General features: G+C 48.7%; 1 protein-coding gene across 4 annotated transcripts in view; it reads left to right on the top strand.

Annotated features, from left to right (window-relative positions):
* AGAP1 (ArfGAP with GTPase domain, ankyrin repeat and PH domain 1) overlaps positions 1-22578 on the top strand; it is a 672497-nt gene that overhangs the window by 178616 nt on the left and 471303 nt on the right. The window lies entirely within an intron of this gene.

Raw genomic sequence — 22578 nt, 5'->3', positions numbered from 1 at the left:
AAGCTCAGATTATTTGTTTAGATTACCTGTCAGCTTTTCATTTATTTCCAAAACACACAGGACGGTTATCTTTATTCCATCAACTCACCTTCATTCACAGGACTTTGCCAGAGCCTTAGTTGGGTTATGAACAGACTTGAGGAAAGCTAGGACAGTTGAAGTCATTAAGCATCTGTTTTGAGGGGAGGGATAGCTTCCTGGGGGGGGTGTAGGTGTTGTTTGGTGGAAGGATGTTTCCTGGATTTCTCCTCCTCACCTTTGTCCTCTGATCTTGGATGATCAGGTCTGAACTTGCTGTTTAGTTTTCCTGGTCTGTAGGCTAGCTAGGACCTTGAATGGTGCACAACGGTAAGGTTAGCAGTTCAACCCCCCCCAGGAGTACCACGGAAGAAAGTGCTGGCAGTCTGCTTCCATAAAGATTACAGCTCAGTTCTACTCTGCAACACATGGAATTGCCATGAAGCAAATGGACTTTGCAGCATTGGGTTTGGTTTTTTTTTTGATAGACTAGCCGAGGTGTCAGTATTTTGGGTGTCTGACTCCCCAGTATGCCTCGTGGCATTTTGGGGTCGTGTGTGTGTGTAGCATGTGTGTGTATGTAGCATGTGTGTGCAGAGAAAAATTCTCACCATGTTACCGGAATAAGGCTCTTGACTCTCCCTGGTCAAGAATGAGCAGGTAAGGCATGTAGAGTTTTCCACACAAGCAAAGCTTTATTGAAGAGGCTTGCAGGCAGAGACGAGGAGGGCACGTCTCCCAGAACAAAAGACCCCAACGCATACCCCCCTCTCACAGAACAAAAGACCGGCCTGGGTTTTTAAAAGTTCTTGGGCGGGAAGAGATTCATGTTTATTCATAAACACAGACGGGGTATGTTAACTAAGGTGCTTGTGCAGCAGCTTTCCAAGATGGCTCTTGTCCCAGAGGCCTCTGGGGTTCATAGTAGGACTTATTACGGGGCATCAAGCCTGTGGAGTCTCTGGCTCCCTGGGTTCCATTTCCCAGCTGGGGCTGTAACCCCTCACTGCCCCTGGTGGAAGGTCACACAGCAGTCACAGGTGGATGTCCTGCTCATGTCCCTGGGCCTGGTTTTCTCCAGCTGCTTCTGAAAGACAACTTTAAAGAAAAGAAGTTTTCGGGCTGTTTTCTGATACCTTGCCCCGTTGTTCTGGGAAACGGCTTTGTGTCTGTGCCCTGGCCCATTTCTTGTTACTTTGTGTGCAGATGGCGGGGCGGGGGGGGGGCCTGTTACCTCGTGTGCCAGCAGTGCCCTTCATCCCCTCATACTTTGGAAGGTAGTGAGGGCCGCCTTCCCCATGGGCAGCCCCTCTGCCTTAGATACACTTCCAGAACTTTCTGCCTTCCCCTGGGTCCTGCAGATGCCCAGCAGATAGATGCAAGCTGCTTTCAGAAAGGATCAGGCTTCAATCCATCAAACCCCAGGCTCCTCAAGGATGTGTTGTAGGGAACATTCCGTGTCTCGAGTGGGTGGTGAGGTCAGATTTTTGCCATAATCACCTCTATCCTGACTTGCAGCCTTTATGGAGAGGAGTGGGGGTGGGGGGGAGGGGAAGGCTGGGGGTGGGGGGGTTGTTCTGCTCCTGAAATGAAAGCCATCATTCCTCTCCTTGGGATGGCCAGGGTATTTGCATTTAAGAAATGAGCTGGGGAGCGCTCAGGGGGATGGGCTCAGGTAAACAGAGGGACTCAGTGGCAGGTACTGGGTCCTGTGTGGTGGCCCTAATGCCACCAAACTGTGCTCTCTGAGGGAGAGAACCAGCTGGTGTCTATTTTTAGACTGGTTTTGTTGCTTCCTCACAGTGTAGCTTCAGGCCGTCCTCATTTTTGGTGAGCAAGGTTGCGTCATTGGTGTATCGCAGGTGGTTAATGAGTCTTCCCTCGATCCTGATGCCGGAAGAAATAGAACCAGAATGTTCCGTGCAAACGAGAATGGCGAGGCTTCTGCTCGCTTGCTTTGAACACATCCTCAGGAAAAACCAATTGCTAGAAAAGGACATCACGATTGGTTAAAGTGGAAAGCTGGTGAAAACGAGGGAAACCCTCCATGAGGTGGATTGACACAACAATCACAACGATGGACTCAGACATGCCAGCGATCCTGAAGATGGTGCAGGACCAGTCAGTGCTTCCTTCTGTCGTATGTAAGGTCACCAGGAGCCTGAGCCGACTAAACAAACAGAAAACCCATTGCCTTGCAGTCGATTCTGAGTAGAACCGCCCTGTAGGGTTTCCAAGGAGCAGCGGACCGCCGACCTTCTGGTTAGCAGCCAAAGGTTTAACCACTGCACCACCAGGGCTCCTTGAGCCAGCTAGAGGGCAGCCAACAACAGGGGAGGAGCTTTTCGCAGCATGCACTCTTGGAAATCCTTTGCATATATGTTAATGAATTTGATTCGGGGAATCCAATCCCACCAAGCAATAGGATTAATTGGGTATCTATTGTTATTTCCATTCCAGAGACAGGAGGGGAAGGCATAGAGAGATAGGAAGCAAGCCACTCAGTCAGCTCCACAGCGCTGCCTTCCACAGGGGACACCAACCCTGCTCAGATGCACCCCCTCACCTCCATCCAGCTGAGCCACGTCTGAGCTCCGGGGTGCAGGTGCGATGCAGGGGATGAAGCACCCTTGTCCGCACTGTCCTCACCCGTCCTTCCAGTGACATGATGAGAGCTGGCACCTCCTACAGGCCCCTGGAATCGTGAGCACACTGTGGGTCCCTTCCTAATGAGCAGAAGGTTCAGTACGGCCCCAGAATGTACCCTTTTGGACCACACAGGGGCAGGCAGGAAAAGAGTGGTGTGCTTGTGAGTCAAGAGGAGCCAGTTCGCATGGTGGCTTTTGTCTTATACGGGTTCTCAGGTCTTCAGCCTGCTGCTCTGCTGCCCTGCCCCCTTTCCTTGTAATTGCAGACAAATGATTTCTGACAGACATCACATTGGCAGGCTGCCATAGGGCAGTTTTCCCTTACCCTCCTCCGTCTCCTCAAACCAAGTCTCAGAAGACACGCGGTACTTCCACTTTGTTCAGGTTTCTGCTTCTCAAGACAGTGTAGAGCTAAGACGTTGGCAAAATCTCTTGTGCGCACCTGTGTGCGTGCGTACATGTGTGTGCGTGTGTACTAGAGCTCACCATAGAGACCCTGCGCATAGGCGTGAGAGCTGGCACCCTGAGACCAGGGTGGGCAGTGGGGTGGCGTTTTGCAGCCCCTCTGGGAGTTATTGGAGCCGAGTCACCAGGTTTGGATAATTTGCCTCCTGAACTGTATGAAGGCAGAGATAATCTAGGAGCCCTGGTGGTACAGTGGTTAAGAGCTCGGCTGCTAACCAAAAGGTCGACAGCTTGAATCCATCAGCCGCTCCTTGGAAATCCTACGAGGCAGTTCTACTCTGTCCTATAGGGTCCCTATGAGTCGGAATCATCTTGATGGTAACAGGTTTGGCTTTCGGTTTTAGTGAAGTTTAAGGAGTTTGAACCCACCCAGGGGCTCCGAGGGAGAAAGACCTGGCGACCTGCTTTTGTAAAGATAACAGCCTAGAAACTCCTAGGGGCAGTTCTACTCTGTCACACGGGGTTGCTATGAGTCAAAATCACCTTGACGGCACACAACAACAGTGGCTTTTACAGTAATTTTTAAAGTGCTTCTCTTCATTTCATCTGATGGTAAAGCTATCCAAAGGTCGCATGTACTGGGTGAAGATATAATAATAAGTGCTAGGGTGCGGGGCCCTGAGTCTCATCCTCCTGGTCCTCACTGCAGCCTTGTCACCTGTCACTCCTCCCTGGGCACTGACGGGTGTGCTTTTCCCCTGTCACCCCCTCCTGGGTCAGGGAGGGGTCTTGCTTCCTGGTTCGGCTAGAGGCTGGTCGTGTGGCTTCTCCTTCGCCTTCGCCACCCAGAGGACGTGGCATACTTGACACAGGTTTCTACAACAAACAAAAGCCTCGAGGTTAGATCAGGAAGGGACTTTGACCTCCCCTCCCATCACCCCACCTTTTTTTTTTTTAAATTATATTGTAGGTGAAAGTTTATAGCTCAAGTTAGTTTCTCCTACAAAATTTTATACACACATTGTTACGTGACCCTAGTTGCTATCCCTGTAACCTGACAGCACACTCCTCCTTTCCACCCTGGGGTTCCTGTGTCCATTCAACCAGCTCCTGACTCTTTCTGCCTTCTCACCCGCCTCCAGTCAGGAGCTGCCCATTTAGTCTCGTGTATCTACTTGAACTAAGAAGCACACTCTTCATGAGTATCATTTTATGTTTTATAAAAAAAACTAAAGCAAACCTGTTGCTCTCGAGTCGGTTCCGACTCATAGCAACCCTGTAGGACAGAGTAGAACTGCCCCATAGAATTTCCAGGGAGCGCCTGGTGGCTTCCAACTGCTGACCTTTTGGTTAGCAGCCGTAGCACTTAACCACTATGCCACTCCTGGGGTTCTTCTAGTGTCAGACCGTTAAGTCTGGTCTTGTTACGTGAATTTGACTTCTACACCCCACTTTTCTCCTGCTCCATCAGGGACTCTCTGTTGTGTTGCCTGTCAGGGCAGTCATTGGTGGTAGCTGGGTACCATCTAGTTCTTCTGGTCTCAGGCTGGTGGAGTCCCTGGTTTACGTGGCCCTTTCTTCCCTTGCCAGCCCACCTTTCACAGGTGGAAGCAGCAGGGCTGGAGGAGAGCAGCAGGGCTGGAGTTGCTGCTGGTACAGGTACAGGGTGGGGAGGGGCGGGTCCCCAGCACCCTCACCCCACCCTCGGCCCGCAGCCCTTGTTCCTCAGTCAAATGTTGGTCCACAGGCAGAGCCCAGCGGGAGTGTTTGATATTGTACATTTGAAACACTTCGGCACAGTTTCTCTTTTAAGATAAAAGCAGTAACCGAGAAGGAAAGTGGTTTATTCTTAGCTTCTTGGCTGGGAGCCGACTCCAGCGTCTCTTCAGCAGCCATGTTTGATGCAACTTGTGGGGGGGGTGCGGGGCGGGGAGACAGTCTTACAGAGTCTGGGTCCCCAGCCCTGCAGAGCTCTGGGGGAGGCAGTGCCCCCCAGGGCAGACGCTCAGCTTGGGGTGCCTGCTTCCCTGCTCCTGATAGACTCACGTTGGCTGGGAGTGGTGCCTGAGCCTTAAAACATTTTTGTTGCTTTTTAAATATCTCTGGGTGAAGTCACTGTGTTTTCTTTCTTCATTTTTTTTTTTTTTTTTTACCTCTAGTCCAGTTATAGTATTGGTTTAGGGAAGTTCAAATCCGTGGTTTATTCTCAGAGTTCCAAGTGCAGCCACATAAACACGGGTTGGGGCCGGGCCTGAGGCTTTGGCATGGAATCCGCCTGCTATTTCAGATGCCCCAGAAGCCTTCCTGGAAGTCACTTCATGGGGTGTTGCTTGGTGAGGCTGTGGGCCTGGCACCTTAGGGCACCGGGCCCAGGGTGCCACAAGCCCTTGACGGGGGCGGGGTGTTTATTAGAAGTTGTCCCCTCTCCCAGGCGTTATTCTCTAGGACGGGGTGGGGCCTAGGACGGAGTCATCCCCAGGAAAGCCTGAGGCCACAGCCCCTTTCTGGGTGACCCTGCTCCGGGGTGTGGATGTTGTGGCCATGGGCTGGCCCTCCCCTGCCTGCATGTGCCCTTAGGGCCGGGCACCCGGCCACAGGGCTGTCCTGCCAGGAGCAGCCCTTGCTCTCTACCCAGGTACGGACAGAAGCCTGTGTTTGCAAGCGATGTACCTTTAGAGCCGGGAACTTGACACGTTGCAACTGCAATATGCAGAAGCAGGTTCAGCACATCTGCAGCCTCTGGTTCAGATCTGAAGTTAACCGGTAATCAGTTGCCCTTGAGTTGACTCCGGCTCATAGCAAGAATGGCTGCAGCAGTACATCGACAGGGAACTGCCAGAAATTCAGGCCGGCTTCAGGGGAGGACATGGAACCAGGGCTGTCATTGCTGATGTCGGATGGATCCTGGCTGAAAGCAGAGAACACCAGAAGGAGGTTTACCTGTGTCTTATTGACTATGCAGAGGCATTCGACTGTGTGGATCATAACAAACTATGGATAACACTGCGAAGAGTGGGAATTCCAGAACACTTAATTGTGCTCATGAGGAACCTTTACACAGATCAAGAGGCAGTTGTTCAGACAGAACAAGGGGATACTGATTGGCTTAAAGTCAGGAAAGGTGTGTGTCAGGGTTATATTCTTTCGCCACACCTATTCAATCTGTATGCTGAGCAAATAATACGAGAAGCTGGACTATATGAAGAAGAACGGGGCATCAGGATTGGAGGAAGACTCATTAACAACCTTCACTATGCAGATAACACAACTTTGCTTGCTGGAAGTAAGAGGACTTGAAGCGCTTACTGATGAAGATCAAAGACCACAGCCTTCAGTGTGGATTGCACCTCAACATAAAGAAAACAAAAATCCTTACAACTGGACCAATGAGCAACATCATGAGAAATGGAGAAAAGATTGAAGTTCTTAAGGATTTCATTTTACTTGGATCTACAATCAACAGCCATGGAAGCAGCAGTCAAGAAATCAAAGGACGCATTGCATTGGGAAAATCTGCTGCAAAGGACCTCTTCAAAGTGTTGAAGAGCAAAGATGTCACCCTGAAGACTAAGGTGCGCCTGACCCAAGCCATGGTATTTTCAGTCGCATCATATGCATGCGAAAGGTGGACAATGAATAAAGAAGGGCAAAGAACTGACGCCTTTGAATTGTGGTGTTGGTGAAGAATATTGAGTATACTATGGACTGCCAAAAGAACGAACAAATCTGTCTTGGAAGAAGTGCAGCCAGAATGCTCCTTAGAAGCAAGGATGGCGAGACTGCATCTTACATATTTTGGACGTGTTGTCAGAAGGGATCAGTCCCTGGAGAAGGACATCATGCTTGGCAGAGTACAGGGTCAGCGGAAAAGAGGAAGACTGTGCTAATGGGCAGAGAACATCGGCGGGGCTGGGGGGGATGAGTGACTCCAGTAGTTGGGGAACATATTAAAAACATATTTAAAAAATCTAATGTGTATTATTTTACTATAAAACAGACCTTGTCATTTCAGAGCCAGGTAAGAATCATTGACATTCATGGTGTGGGGAGCAAGAAGCGCAGAAATTATAGGGACCCTTTTCCTGCGCTTTCCCCCTAATCACACTCTTGAACACCTGGGCGTCCAGACTGACCTTTAAAGGCTTAATGGTTTGCAGCCCTGGGCTGTGCTCACGTGGGAGACTCACGGCACATTAAAAAAGCTCCTCGGTCTCTGGAAATATCTTTATTGTCTTTTGTTATTGTGAAAACAACACAAGCTCACGGTAAAGGATTAAACCAGGAGCAGACTGGGTAAAGCAGAAGAAAGTGTCCTCGCAATCCTGCCGCAGAGAGAGCCACGGTTACAGGTGTGGTGGATGGTCTTCCGGAGAGCTCTCCCTGCAGCTTCTTGTACTCCGTCTAGTTAGTTAATTCATTCCGACTCATTACTTAGTGCACGAACGCGGGCTCAGGTTGTACAACTAGTTGTCCTGTAGCCTAGTGTGTTATGCTGACTAGATAGATGGTGGGGCTCTTTTTGTGATCAGCCAAATTTTGTTCAGGGTGTGGGTTTGGTTTTTGGTGGGGTGGTGTCTGTTATTAGTCGCAGTTGAGTCCATTCCGACATGGGATGACCCCGTGTGTGCAGAGTAGAACTGTTGCTTAGGATTTTCAAGGCTGTGTTGTTTGGGAAGCAGATCACCAGGCCTGTCTTCTGAGGCGCCTCTGGCTGAGTTTGAACTGCCAGCCTTTCGGTTAGTAGTCGAGCGTTTAACTCCGTGCTGGAGTCTACAGCAGAGCATGCACACAGGTGCAGAGGTGCCTGCCCCTCGCCGGGTGGAAGAGATCTGCAGGGGGCTGGGAAGTCAGCAGGCAGCCGAGAGCGGCTCTGGATGTCTGTATGGAGCTCTCAAGTATCAAGCCCCCAGAGTCAGTGGGATGCGGCTGGGCTCCTGGCTGCCCTTCTTCCCCAGAAGCTTGATGAGGAGGGAGTGTGGTGGGTTCTTCTGTAGGCCCCTTGCAGCAGCGTCAGGCTGTGGGACCAGGAATGTTTGTTATCCCTGCCAGCCCTGCTAGTATGCACGTCAGGTTTTAATCCCTTTCAGAGTTTCCAGGGAAATTCTTCGGTGCTGAGAACAATGAAGGGCCAAGAATATGCTTTCGGGGGGCGGGGAGGGAGGAGGGGTTGTCAGGACTGCCTGTGTAATGATTGGGGAGTGTGCAAGACTGTTATGTTTTTCTCGTTTTTAATCCATTGCTTCTCCAAACCAAAGCCCTTCTCTATGAGTTGATGCCGACTCATAGGGACCCTATAGGACAGTGTAGAACTGCCCCACAGGGTTTCCAAGGAGTGGCTGGTGGATTTGAATTGCTGACCTTTTGGTTAGCAGCTGAGCTCTTAACCGCTGCGCTACCAAGGTTCCCTTAGTCCATTGCTTAAAAATAAAAAAATTTATTGCTTACGACCCTTAAAAAACCCAGTTGCCATCCAGTTGATTTTGACTCATGGTGACCCCATGTGTGTCAGTATAGAACTGTGCTCCATGGGGATTTCAGGTGTTGGTTTTTCAGAAGTAGATTGCCAGTCCTTTTTTCCGAGGCATCTTCTGGGTGGACTTAAACCTCCAACCTTGCTATTAGCAGCTAAGCATGTTAACAGTTTGTACCAACCAGAAACACTGCTTATGACCCTTACTTACCGGGAATGTCAGCGACAATGGGGTCCCAAGAGGCATACACCATCCTGGAGCGCACTGTGTTTAAGTATGAAAGATGGAGGCAGACATTTCAGCTTCTGCACTTAGCAGCTTGGATTGTGGGGTTTTCCCAAGAGCCCAAAGACCAAGCACAGAGGGAGAGAGGGATGGAGCCATGCTTGTCTGCTCGCCCAGCCCAGAGTTTCTACTAGGAGGATGATTAGATTTGCTGGCCTTAGGACCTAATGCACAGTATTTATTTTCATCATGTCATGCAGCCACAGAATTGGCAGTGGCTCCGTGAAGTCTCTGCCCATTTCCTGTGCGTGGACTGTAGACTTATTCGAGGGGGAAAAAAAATCAGGCTAGCTCTCGGAATGGTCTCACACAGGTCGATGCAGTGGCAGCGTTGCTGATTCGTTCCTCTCGCTGACAGTTAATCTATGAAAAGAGAAGGCCCACCTTTGTTTTGATTTGATTTGCTTGTATCTATATTAAGTCAAAGGAGTCCTGGTGGCCCAGTGGTTCAGTTAAGCGCTCGGCTGCCAAACAAAAGGTTGGTGGTTCAAACCCACCAGCTGCTCTGGGGGAGAAAGATGTGGTGGTCTGCTTCCGTAAAGGTTATAGCCTTGGAAACCTGTGAGGCTCTGTGGAGTCCTGTAGAGTCACTGTGAGTGGGAATGGACTCTGCTGCACACAACAACAACGTGTTAAGTCAAGGGCCGTTTTAGCCAAAGGTCGTTATGAAGCCAGCCGAAGGACCAGGGTCTCTTATCCTCCCTTTTGGCCAGGGTGGGCCCATTGAACAGAGAGACGCAGGAGAACCCCAGGCACCAGCTGACAGTGGGTCTGTTCAGAAGGGTGTTGTTGGAAGAGCAGAAGCTGGGATGTGAGAGCCAGAAGGGACCAGATGCCGCCCTCCCATTGTACAGATGGAGAGGTGGAGGCCCAGAGTTGGCCACGTGCTCCCTGCTGGGCGGGGATTTGAACCAGCTGTTCCCACCCATCTGTCAGTGGCCTGTGAGTTACTCTGATGCTGAAAGCTATACCACCAGGTAACCCATGATGGACAGATTTCAGCAGAGCTTCCAGACTAAGACAGACTAAGAAGAAAGTTTTGGCAATCCACTTCTGAAAATGACCTGTGGATCACAGAAGAAAATCGCCTGATACGGCACTGGAAGATGAGCCCTAGGTTGGAAGGCACTCGGTATACACAGTGGCTACAGCCATGGACTCGAGCATGTGAAGGGTCATGAAAGTGGCATGGGAGGGACAGTGTTTTGTTCTGTTACCTATAAGGTCGCCATGAGTTGGGGCCGACAGGATGGCGACTAACAACATCCCCACATTTCGTGGATTTTTGTTCTGCGAGTTAGCTGTCTCCTATTTACCTGTAGTTAGTCCTCATGAAAAGTCTTCAGAAAGAGTCCCCCTACCTTACTGCCCATCTACCCGCTGCCCCCTGTGATTTCAGATGAAGTGTGGTGTCTTTCTGTTGGTGATGGCTGGCAGGTGTGACCAGTACTGTGTGGGCTTCCCTGTGCCTTTGTACCCTGCACCTTGGATGCATGCCTTGGGGACTGAGTAACCCTGGGCCACATGAGTCATGCAGCCTCTATGCCCCCTGTCACTGTCTTAGTTGTTTTTTTTTTTTTTAATTTAGGGGCAACAGGGAATGAGTTAATTCTGTAGTAATCTTCTGGATTCATTTTCCTCTATTATCAAGCCATCCCTTATTATAAACATTAATTGCACCAGGAATTAAAATATTACTGACTGTGTTTACAATCCTTTATGGAATTAAAAGCGTCAGGCCCAATTAGACTCAGCACAGGGCTGACAGAAATTCAGCGTATGAATTTTAAGTACTGAAGCCTACTGTCCTGTTTTCTTCAGTGTTTTGAACTAGGGGAAACTTGTCTTGCCTGTTTCAACTTCATCTTTACTTCTACAAGTGACTGTTGCATACCACCAGCATCTATGCTGGGTAAGAGAAATTAACTTTTAACGTGTTGATGTTTGTATATTAATATTTCAGTGTCTACACAAAATGAAGAAAAACACTTGAAAAAAAGGCCGTCTATTTTTCCATCTCAGAAAAACAGTTGTGAACTTAATCTACAAATTTGGTTTCTTCTACAGTTTCAGATTCATTCCTTTTTCATGAACATTTTCATTTTCAAAGCTATACAATTTTATTTTAGATGTTAAAATGATTAAAAAGAAAACAAAACAAACCAATTGTGGTTGAGTCAATTCCAACTCACGGATGGTATGTCAGAGTAGCACCGTGTACCACGGGGTTCTCCGTGGCTCATTTTTTGGAAGTAGACCATCAGGCCTTCCTTCTGAGGTGCCTCTCGGTGGATTTGAACTTCCGTCCTTTCAGTTAGCAGCTGAGTGTGTGACCCATTTGCACCACCCAGGAACCCAGTGGTATTATAATAAAGAAATCGATGGAATTAGGTCACAGGTTTCAGGATTGTCCAGTCGTCAGTTATGAATCAAATATTCTGAGGCATGGTCAGCTAACAAAACACGAGCCTTCCTGAAGGAAATAACTGGACGTAAAGTATCAGAGCTGAGTGGAACGGAAGCGTCTATGTTAGCTTGTTGCCTCGTTCCCCTCGAGACTGTGGGCAGGCATCTATCTTCATATTTTAAGAAGGAAAGGAATGATTTTATCATTTCCATTCCATTCTCTACTTCTCAAATATGAGTCTTTTAAACTGTCCTTTACATACCTGTAACAAGAAAGGTGGCCTCAGAGCTCTGGGACAGAAGGCAGAGGAGCCTCTCTGTATATTACCGAGCAGTTAGAGGTGAGGAAAAGGTAGCAAAAAAGAATCATACGTTCTCCAAGAAGTTACAAACTTGTAAATTCCTGGGAGCTTTTCTGCCCCAGTCATCTGTGCTGTACCATTTTACCTGAGGTTTCCTGGGGGGCTGGTAGTCTAGGGAAGGATTCTGAGTTATGTCAGAGCTCAGAAAAGATGCTTGGGATTGCAGGCCATGGTGCTATGTCTGTCCTGGTGGGCACAGCGGCAGCTTGGTGACCTGGTGCTGGCCTCCCAGCCCTGGGAGGGCTTTGTGAATGGGATAAGAGGGTGATGTGGGGGTGGGAGTCCTTGTTTGCACAGATCTTTGAGGCCACTGAAAAGCAGCCTGAACTTCCAGGGAAGCCTAGAACAGACCTGGCCTCCCAAGGATTTATGCTGTATTCCATTTATAGAATCCAAGGATTTTCAAATAAGCAATCATACCATGACCACTCTGCCAGTGACCTTCTGCTAAGCCCTCTGTTGAAAGGAATTAAACTATCACGTGCTAGCCTATTTGCCGTGGTTCTTCCCGGGGCCTTGACATGGATTTATTTTATCAAGCCCGTCCATTCTTTCCTCAGCAGAGAAGGGTTGCAGCAGTGGGACCCAGAGTCTCGTCCACTCTTGACTTCTCTGCACGGACGTGCTCTTCTCCATTGTTTTATTTTAGAGTTTGGGACTTCACTAATGCCTAAAACTAAAAATAAATGTCCCTTCATTTTTCAGTTGCTAAAAAAGAATGATTTTTACAAGAAATCTTTGTGAAATCTGAGGTTTCGAAAGAAATATCCCGATCCCTAAATTTTTTTAATTTCATCCGCAATTTCAGGTTCCCTTTCTACCCTTGTGTATAATTTCATGAGTCTCTCTGGAATGTGCGTTTGTGGTCCCTGGAGCCCAATGGGACCCAGGCGGAGGGTGGATGGTGCTGTGAGACAACCGCCAACGTCCTAATTGTGGCCGCCTGCTGCACTCTGGGTGGTCGCCTGGAGGAGGAAGTAGGAGCGCCTGGCTCTGCAGGGGAGGGTGCCCACCAGCCAGCAAATGGTGGCTGGTTTAATAAAGTGATGGTGAGGCTCAGAGCCTTGTTTAATGGAGAAAGCTGGCGAGTCTTTAGCAGAAGCTTCTGAGACCCTGAGGAAGGAGTACGCACCCTGTGGAGCTGGAGGCAGGATGTGTGATTAGAAACTGAGCTGAGGCTCCTGGCTCTGTCATGCAGTTGTTGGCCGTGATTGAGTTGGCCCTTGACTCATGCGACCCCGTGCACAACAGAATGAAACGCTACTGGGTCCTGCACCAACCCCGTGATTGGTATGATTTGGACCTTTGTGATCCATAGGATTTTCATTGGCTGACTTTTTTGGAAGTAGATTGCCAAGCCTTTCTTCCTAGTATGTCTTAGTCTGGAAGCTCTGTTGGAACCTGTTCAGCATCTTAGCAACGTGCAAGCTTCCACTGACAGATGGGTGGTGGCTGTACTTGAGGTGCATTGTCTGGGAATCGAACCCGGGTCTCCTGCATGGAAGGTGAGAATTCTAGCACTGAACCACCACTGCTCCCTGCTCTCGAGGGGCCATCTTCTTACAGTCGGGAGGGTGAGGCTGGATCATTCTAGTTCAGGTCCTTTGAAGGGGGCTCTCTGTTTATCACAGCTGTCCTGGCCTGCTCCTTTGATTGTTATCTTTTGCTCAGATGGAATGGGCGGAGGTATTTTCAGGATTGTTTCAGAATTCTGCAGGATTTCTGAAATGAGTAATCATCCCACATGGTTAAATTCGTTTTCTAGGTATTTTCTTCTCCTCTAGGTTGGACCCCGTGAAATTGCTGTCCTTCAACCCCTTTTGACCTGCAAAGTGGCAATTCCATATGGTTCAATGTGATTTACGCTGGCTCAGGGGAAGTGTGAAAACTAACCCTGACAACACATCTGAGCTAGTTTTACTCACGTTAGAGTTAATGGGTTACATTGAACTGCATTTTACGACCACTGTGGTATAATTTGGAAACCCTGGTGGTGTAGTGGTTAAGTGCTACGGCTGCTAATCAAAGAATTGGCAGTTCGAATCCGCCAGGCATTCCTTGGAAACTCTATGGGGTAGTTCTACTCTGTCCTATAGGGTCGCTATGAGTCAGAATCGACTTGACTGCACTGGGTTTTTGATGGTATAATTTGTTGTACGAGTTAATCAGGGGTTTGTGGGGCCTTGAGTTATATCAGGCTCGCCTGTGGTCCCAGCTCTGGTAAACTCAGGTACCCTCCATTGACTGAGGCCTGGAGGAAATGGGACATCAGAAGCCTTCCCCTTTAATCACAGCCCCACAGACAACGGGAAGAGCTTCTGTTTTGGGGTCCTGTGCCAAGCACAGGGCTGCTTAGCCTCTTCACACCCGCCTAGCATCTGTTCAAGGTGAATGCTTCCATTTTAACTGATGAGGAAAGTGGGTCTCAGAGAGATTACAAAAGTTGCTCAAGGTCACAGTCAAGCCCAGGACCCCCGGCTCCCAGATCTCTCACCCTGACTTTCCTCTTCCTGCTCTTGGTCTCCTTCTGCTGTGGGCGTCTGCACCCATCAGCAGGGATGGGCTGGAGGTGGCTGCTGGCCAGGTGGGAGGAATAGGGGTCGAGCTTTAACCTCAGTAATTGTGCAGTGGCACGCTGTGTATTGCTGAGAACAGGGCAGCGGTTTCCTACCTGTGTTCCCTTTTCACGTTTCCTGAGAAATTCCTGTTGCCGAGAGCTAACATCTGCTTAGCAATCTTGAGTAATGAAAGAAGGTGCTTTTGAGTAATGCAGTGGGGGTGAAGAAAGCCTGTGGGACCTTGTTAGCCATGTGGATTCTGAAGTGCTGATTTCGGGGATGCTCACCTGTGGCCAGGTGTGCTAGGTGAGTCTGAGGCAAGGAGTAGAGGAATGCACATTGAGGATCACAGTGGGTGAAGAGCAGGGGCTTCAGCTTCTGCCTTGGGGGCTTTTTTGCAAACTCCCTGCCCTTGGAAACCCTGGTGGTGTAGTGGTTAAGTGCTGCGGCTGCTAATCAAAGGGTCGGCAGTTCGAATCCGCCAGGTGCTTCTTGGAAACTGTGAGGCAGTTCTACTCTTCCCTATAGGGTTGCTATGAGTTGGAATCGACTCAACGACACTGGGTTTGGTTTTGGTGGTTTCCTACCCTCTTCCAGCCCCACCCTTCTAGCCGGGAACGGACCCGTCAGGGCCATGGTGGTATTTAACGAGCACGTGGTTCACAGCTGGCACGTACAGAGCTGTCTGTTTATGACCATCAGCATCCCGACTTCAACCACAAAACACAAGTGAAACTCTGTATTCTGTTTTCTCCGCATATTCCGTTCATTGTTAACGAGTTGTCATTCCTCGTTATGTAGCTGTGGTAAAGCCCCGAGCCCTGGGGACAGTTGTCTTTTAAGGGCTTTTTTTTTTTTTTAATTATCAAAATCATTTGTGATAGAAAGATTGCGTTGTTTACGTGCCCTGCTAAGAGATTTGACTACATTTGTAAAGAAGAACTTGTGTGTTGACTCATCATTTCTACGCTCTTGAACTGTATTTCACTCTCTTGTTTGGGGAGAGAAATATCAATATCCACAGAGGAGGGGAGGACCAGAACAAAACAAACAAAACACATCTCTTTTTGTTGGAATTTTAGTTCATCCCTCCGCCAGTCATCCTACCAGAATTGGCCTAGTAAATCAGTATGATCGGAATGTACTGTCATTATAGACTACTCGGTTTCCATGTTTATTCTTCCCTGTGCTTGTTTTCAGCATGAAGAGCATGTGAAGGGCATCAAACTATGGCTTCAATGCTTCCCCTAATGCCAAAGCATAGCTGCGGGGTCCAGGCTCAGGGGAAGTAGAGCGCGACGAAGAGGGTGATTTCCCAGTAGATGTTGACCTCAGCATGGCCGATAGTTGCTGGAACCAAATGGTTCATGTCGTCTGTGGCCGTCTTCGTGCCCCCCCGCCCCAAGAAACCCTGAGAAACAGGAGGAAAGTGCGGAGGGGCAGGATATAATTTTTCAGCTCCTTTGCAAAACCCTACCCGTTTCAAGACCTGAGTTCTTGTCAAGTGAAGGGAAGAGGACTTCCTGTCTTGGGCCTTCTCTGTGCTTGCATTGTCAGTGTTTTCTCCCCCGTGGGGGATTGACCCCGATCCCTGGAGGGCTGAGGCAGGGGCAGAATGAAGCAGTGGGGAATCACTCGCCTCCGCCCAAGCCTCAGTGCCTTTCTCTCTGCTTCAAGGGGATTTTTCCAAAAGTGAGCTCTCCAGGCTCTCAGATTGCAGCGGGTATTTTGTGTGTAGCGCAACCAGAGCCTTCCCTGTCTTGAGAAAATTTGTGGTTCTGTATATGAATATTTCACAAAACAGGCCCTGAGGCCAGGAGCCCAGAGAGGGACCCGCTGGATCGTTGGCAATCCTGTGTTGTCAGTGTTACTAGCCAGCAGAGAATGTAGGAAATTTGTAATCAGGGCGAATTTTAAGAAAGTCCAGGCAAGGGAAACAAAACCATTCTCCCTGGAGTAAAGATAAACAGCTGGTTGGTTTTGCGTTTGTGTTTGTTGCTTTTTTCTGCAGCTCTCTGCCCCAGAAGGCCTTTGGTCTGTTCTTGCCCCTGTAACCCCAGTGGGAATTCACATCCCTCGGGTCCAAAGTCTTCACATTGTCGTGGGCCTCGGGGTGACCCTGGGGGCAGAGTTGCAGGAAGGATGACCCCACCATGCCTCTTTTTTTTCCCTAGCGGTTCAGAGAAGCAACTTGTGTGCTGGGAAAAGCAGCTTTGCTCTGTTATAAGCCTGGACTTCTTTGTAGCTAGGTCTCTTTTTAAAAAACAGGAAGGGGATTTAGGGATGTCTGGGGCAAGCTTTCAAAAAGCTTGCCTGAGACTCATGAGAGATTCTAGTTTCTGTGTCTCCTCTGTTTTTCCCGCTCAGCTCTGGAGGGGCTCAGTTGGTTTGTCTGGGAGATGAGAAGAGTGGGTGTGATTATCCATGACACAGGTGTAGGGAGGAGACCCAGAGAGCAGGCAGCGTTAGGGTCGGGGCACCGATGCTCGTCTTCGCTGCAAACCCGAGCTGTTCTCGTGGAGGGCTGTCTTGCCAGCACCCCGTCAGAGCAGGCTGATAGAACTCAGGCAGTCCTGGCTCTTCAGTAGGAGGAGAGCCCCAGCTGCCATTGAGTCGACTCTGACTCATGGCGTCCCTGTGTATGTCAGAGTAGAACTGCACTCCATAAGGTTTTCAGTGGCTGAGTTTTCAGACGTAGATCGCCAGGCATTTCTTCCGAGGTGCCTCTGGGTCAACTCAAACCCCCAGCCTTTTGGTTACCATCTTAATCATTTGCATTACCCAGGTACTCCTCAGTGGGAGCTAACTCAACTCAATGTGGGGGCTCCTGGGCCACTGGCTTCCACACGTGTTTCTTAGGTTGTAAAAGAAAAGATGGGGGCAGGAAACAGCAGTAGGTGGGGAGGGAGGCGGGGCTGGCTGATTGCAAAGGGGCTTTGTGTATACTTGGCTGTGTTTGTTCTGCATCAAAAGGCAACACATAGCCAGATTCCACAAACAAGTTCAATGTCAGGCAGAAGTCAGAGGGGAGTTTACGCAGGCGTGCTGTCAGTCTCTCTGCTAAGTCCGGTTTATCACAGCGCAGTAGGCAGTCATATCTGTAGCCCTTGTTAATGTGTGCACATGTCAAATGCTGGAGCTATTTTCGTTTTATGGAGGCAGCTGCTGTAAGTGACGACTAATTAGCAAGAGCCCACCTGAGTTGACAGCTCTTCTAATTGTTTCTTCCTCAGCCGAGCAGTACTGGTAATTGACAGTTGCTTGAATACATAAACCTCTATTGAAGCAGTATTTTCTCTCTTTGGTACTTGTGCAAATACATTTATTCTACAGTAACTCACTTAATCAAGGGTATTACGGACCAAAAAAGGGATGAAAGTTGTACTATAATTACATTTGTTGTTGGGTGCTGTCGGATTGATTCTGACTCATGGTGACCCCATGAGTGACAGAGTAGAACTGCCCTGTAAGGTTTTCTAGGCTGTAATCTTCATAGAAGCAGATCACCAGGTCTTCCTCTCCCAGAGCTGCTGGGTGGGTTTGAACCACCAACCATTTGGTCAGCAGCCGAACGCTTAACCGTTTGCACTACGGAGGAGGGCTGCGTCGTACTGCATGTTCCCTGTCTTGGAGTTCTTTAAGATTTTCTTTTAATTTTATGATCTAAATAATAAAGTGTAATTTTGGAATCCGACCACGTTACTGGGAAGAAATGATTAAAACTCTTCTTTTCCTAAGTGGTGCTGGGAATCACCCACGACACCAGGCCACCTGTGGCCTCGCTGGTCCTCGGTAACTGCAGCTTGAGGAGTGGCAGTTCTCTTGGCCAGGGCAAAGATGGTGATGGGGCTCCATTTATTTTAAAATTGAATTTGGTGGCATTGAAGCCAGTGTGTGGGGAGTGGCTTTCGTGGTGTCATTCTCCTCCATGTGGGGGGAATTGAGCGAGCACAGAGCAGCCTCTCCTGAAAAGGAGTTGCATCGTCTGTGACTCTGATTCTGGCTGGTCCCAGAAGACAGGCATAAACAGGCGCACACACACACACAGGTACACACACAGGCACACACACACGCACACCCCCACAGCCCTCTTCCTGGACACAGCCCTCTACCTGGACACACCCAAGCATATTCCTCTGAAGTGTGTTCATCCTTCAGGTGCTGCTGCACCACGAAATTTAACTGAAATAGGGCAACTAGAAGGAGCCCTGGTGGCGCAGTGGTTGAGTGCTCGGTTGCGAACTGAAAGGTCAGTGGTTCAAACCCGCCAGCTGCTCCGGGGGAGAAAGATGTGAAAGTCTGCTTCTATAAAGATTACAGGCTTGGAAACCCTATAGGGCAGCTCTACTGTGCCCTATAGGTTAAATATGTGTAAGAATCAATTCCATGGCAGCGGGGTTTAGGGAAACTAGCCTGGTTTTCCCCACACAGCTTCTCCCCCGCCCTGCCCCGCCCCACCCCACCCCACCTGAGACTCAGGTGAAGGCTCCGTCTCTTTCATCCTATAACCTTCAACTGTAGCCCTCGGAAAGGTCTTGATAAAGGAATATTCTAGTATGCAAGTCTTTTGCTAAATCTTATATTATTTTTCATTTGGAGCCTTGGTGGCTCATGGTTAAGAGCTTGGCTGCTAACCAAAAGATCGGAAGTTGGAATCCACCTGGCACTCCTTGGAAACCCTATGGGGCAGTTCTGCTCTGTCCTGCAGGGTTGCTATGAGTCAGAATTGACTCAACAGCTTTTTTTTTTTTTTCTTTTTGAGGCAGCATTTCCTTCTGATTGGACGTTGATGGAAGTGATCAAATATTTGGAAAACTGGATGTTTTTTATAGAAGGCGAGTTTCTGCCAATTGAGTTGAGCATTTCGTTTATTTCTCTAGTGGCCAGAAACACAAACATATTTCATCCTGGTGAGGATATAAATACAAAAAGGCCCCGCACATTGTTCCAGTGTTTATAGAATCCTGCATTTTTGTGTAATGGACCCTGGCTTAATTTGTATTGGATATTTGATATTTGTGGTGATAATTTAATCATATGGTGGTCTGTGTTTAAAAATCAACAGTGCATTAATGAACTGAGCTTAGTTTATTCACACTTTACTCTCTTTAACCTACTGATAAGGTTCATTAAAAAAAAAAATTCTTTTTTTTAGTTGAACTTTAGATGAAGGTTTACAGAACTAGTTTCTCATCAAACAGTACATACGTTGTCGTATGACATTGGTTAACAACCTCACGACATGTCAACACTCTCCTTTCTCACCCCTAGGATCCCTATTACCAGCTTTCCTGTCCCCTCCTGCCTTCCAGGCCCTGCCCCAGGACTGGTGTGCGCCTTTAGTCTTGTTTGGTTCCATGGGCCTGTTCAGTCTTTGGCAGAAGAAAGCATTTCTTAACAGGTCAAATGGTATAAAATGTAAAAGGTTCCAAAGGTAGCAATGAGAAAAGCCTCCTCCTTACCTTTGGGCCCTTAGCTGCATGGTTCCCTAACCCTAACCCAGCAACCTTCGGTGGTTTTCAGTATCCTACCAGGAATACTCTGGGCCTTAGCGAGCACTTAGGTGCTTTTTACAACCCCCCTCCACTTTTAAAAACACACGGTTGTGAGGCTTCTGTGTGTTACTGCCTTGTGCCTTGCTTTTGGAGTTTCTGGGCGGCATAAACGCTTAAGTGCTGGGCTCCTAACTAAAGGGTGGTGCGAACCCAGCCATAGGTGCCTTAGAAGAAAGGCCTGGTGAGCTGAGCCTGAAAGGCCAGCCATTGAAAACCCTCTGGAGCAGCTGTATGCGGCCACATACCAGCTGCTTGCCGGGGGTTGTAGCTGATGCGACGGTAGCTGGTTTTGGCCAGCTTTTTTTATCACTTAGTGTGGCTTGGGTTCTCCTCTAGTACCTGGAGGCCTCGATCTTTTTATTGATGATTTTGTAATTCATTATACAGGTATGTCCATATTTACTTACCCACTGTTGGGATTGGTTAAAAGGACAGCTGCGGCGTGACTTTCTAGGCAGCTGGGTGTTGATAGGCATGTGTTTCATCCCTGGACGCACCTTTGACCTTGTCTGTCTTCACGGAGTTTGCCCACCTGCAGATCCTACACGGCCTCACTTCCACTGTCCTGAGAGAGCTTGTGATGCCCAAGAGGAAGTGTGTAGCGGTTTAATTAGTAAAGCTGCTGTTAGTTAACACTGAGCACCTGGGCTAACTTGGCCACCTGTTATCTATTTATTGTTATCTGCAGCGTGTTGGGGTGGGAGGGTGGCTGGACTGACCAGAGTGGGTGTTCGAGTGCACCCCTCAAAATTTAGCCCCCAAAGGGTCTGTTTTAGTACAGGGATTGTGGAGGGCAGTGGGGAGGGTGGAAGTCTGTTTGGACTGGACATCTGTGAGGGCAGTACCGGGTAGGAGTCACTCTTCCAGGCAGTGAATGGCCTCTGCTCTCTCCTGACCTCATCACAAACACCTTCCATCATGGATTGAATTGTGTCCCCTAAAAATGTGCAACACCTTGGCTAGGTCATGATTCCCGTGTTGTGTGGTTGTCCACCATTTTGTGTTCTGATGTGATTATCCTGTGTGTTGTAAATCCTGACCTCTATGATGTTAGAGGCAGAATTCAATCTACAGAATTAGGTCGTATCTTGAGTCAGTCTGTTTTAAGATATAATAGAAAGAAGCGAGCATAGTGACAGGGGGACCTCCTGCCACCAAGAAAGTAGTGCCAGAGACAGTGCACATCTTTGGACTTGGGGTCCTTGTGCTGAGAAGCTCCTAGACCAGGGAAAGATTGATGGCAGGGACCTTCCCCCAGAGCCTACAAAGAGAGAAAGCCTTCCCCTGGAGCTTCACTCTGAATTTGGACTTCTAGCCTTCAAGACTGTGAGAGGATAAGCTTCTGTCTGTTAAAGCCATCCACTATGGTATTTCCGTTATAGCAGCACTAGATGACTAAGACAGAGTCCTAACCCCTGCAGGTGAGACACTGCCCTTCTGCGAGACAGCCAGGCATTCAGGTCCCAGAAAGTCCTTCAGTACCAGTCCCTCGTGACTTCTCCAGTTTCTAAGCCCTCCCTCTCCTTAATTCATTACCCCTTCCTTCCCCGAGCATGAAAGCCTTCGTCTAATGGGGCATCCCACCTCCTAAGCATGCAGAGGCCCTTCCCCAGTCACCATGAGCTTAGCGGCATCTGGTGTGGTGGGCCCTCCATCCTGTGGCTTGCATTCACCTCACTGCCCCCAAGCACATTTCTTGTCCTATATCCCACCCACAGTGGAGCTGCGAGCTCCTGCCGTTTACCTCCTCCATTCCTCACCCATTTGACCTAAATAGCACACATCTGCTTGAAAGTGGCGGCCTTTCTTGACTCATTAGGTGTTCTGTGCATCACTTTGCCTCTTAGACATAAGGGGCAAAATTTCAAAACTCGAACATTTACAGAAAGTGGTTTGCGTTTTGAAGGAGACATGTTCGCTCTGAGCTTGGCTCTGGCTGGATCAGTGGATGTGTTCTTCACCAACTCGGCTGACCTGCTCTGTGGTCATGATGCATATTGCGAGTGCTATCGTGGGGGTTTAATTTATGGCAGGAAATGGCATGGGGGGACATGGACAATCAGGTTGTATGTAAAGCCGAGTGGTTTGGGTCTTCTGTGGTTGGTGGGTCCCCGTGACCTGCATGCCTGGGTCTGAGAGGCAGAGATGGCCTTTGCCTGTTTGCTGGCCGTGCTGACTAGGTATAGGGCAGGCCCCCTCGTGAAGGGCTGGGTGGGGGTTGCTTACCTTTTCAGTCCAGCCTTAGTCCTGGATGAAGCTTCACTGCTGAATGTGTACATGAGGATCAAAGCTCTGGCACAGAGTCTCCTCCTAACCCGTCGACTGTTGCTTGTATCGTGGTCTTTTGGATTTTGGATTTTCAGAATCCAGTTACTACCTACCATACTGAATTTGTGGGATTTCAAGATAGTGAGATCAAAAGTTACCTGATTGAGGGGGCGCTGAGTTTCTGTTAAGTGCAGTGGAATAACTTGCAAAAGCATAGTGTTCATGGCTGTACAGGAGTCCCTGGGTGATATAAATCGTTAAGCACTCAACTGCTAGCTGAAAGGTTGGCAGTTCCAACCCACCAAGGTTCTGAAAGGTTGCAGCCTTGAAAACCCTATGGAGCTGTTCTTCTCTGCTCATGTGAGGTCTCTGTGAGTCAGAATTGACTTGACAGCAACTAACAACAACAACAACAACGGTTGTATAACATGATGACTATGATCAGCGTCACTGAATTATACATGTAAAAATTGCTGTTTAGCAAATGTTTTGTTATGTATGTTTTCACCACAATAAAAAAAAAAGTAAATTGGGCAATACAGAAAACTGTGAAGAAGAAAAGACAAATCACATTCCCATCATCTAGCAATGAACACTGTTAA

Source organism: Loxodonta africana, chromosome 6, assembly GCF_030014295.1.
Source record: "Loxodonta africana isolate mLoxAfr1 chromosome 6, mLoxAfr1.hap2, whole genome shotgun sequence".
NCBI lineage: Eukaryota > Metazoa > Chordata > Mammalia > Proboscidea > Elephantidae > Loxodonta > Loxodonta africana.
The sequence above is the reverse complement of the archived record's forward strand: the minus strand, read 5'-3'. Positions and strand labels throughout refer to the sequence as shown.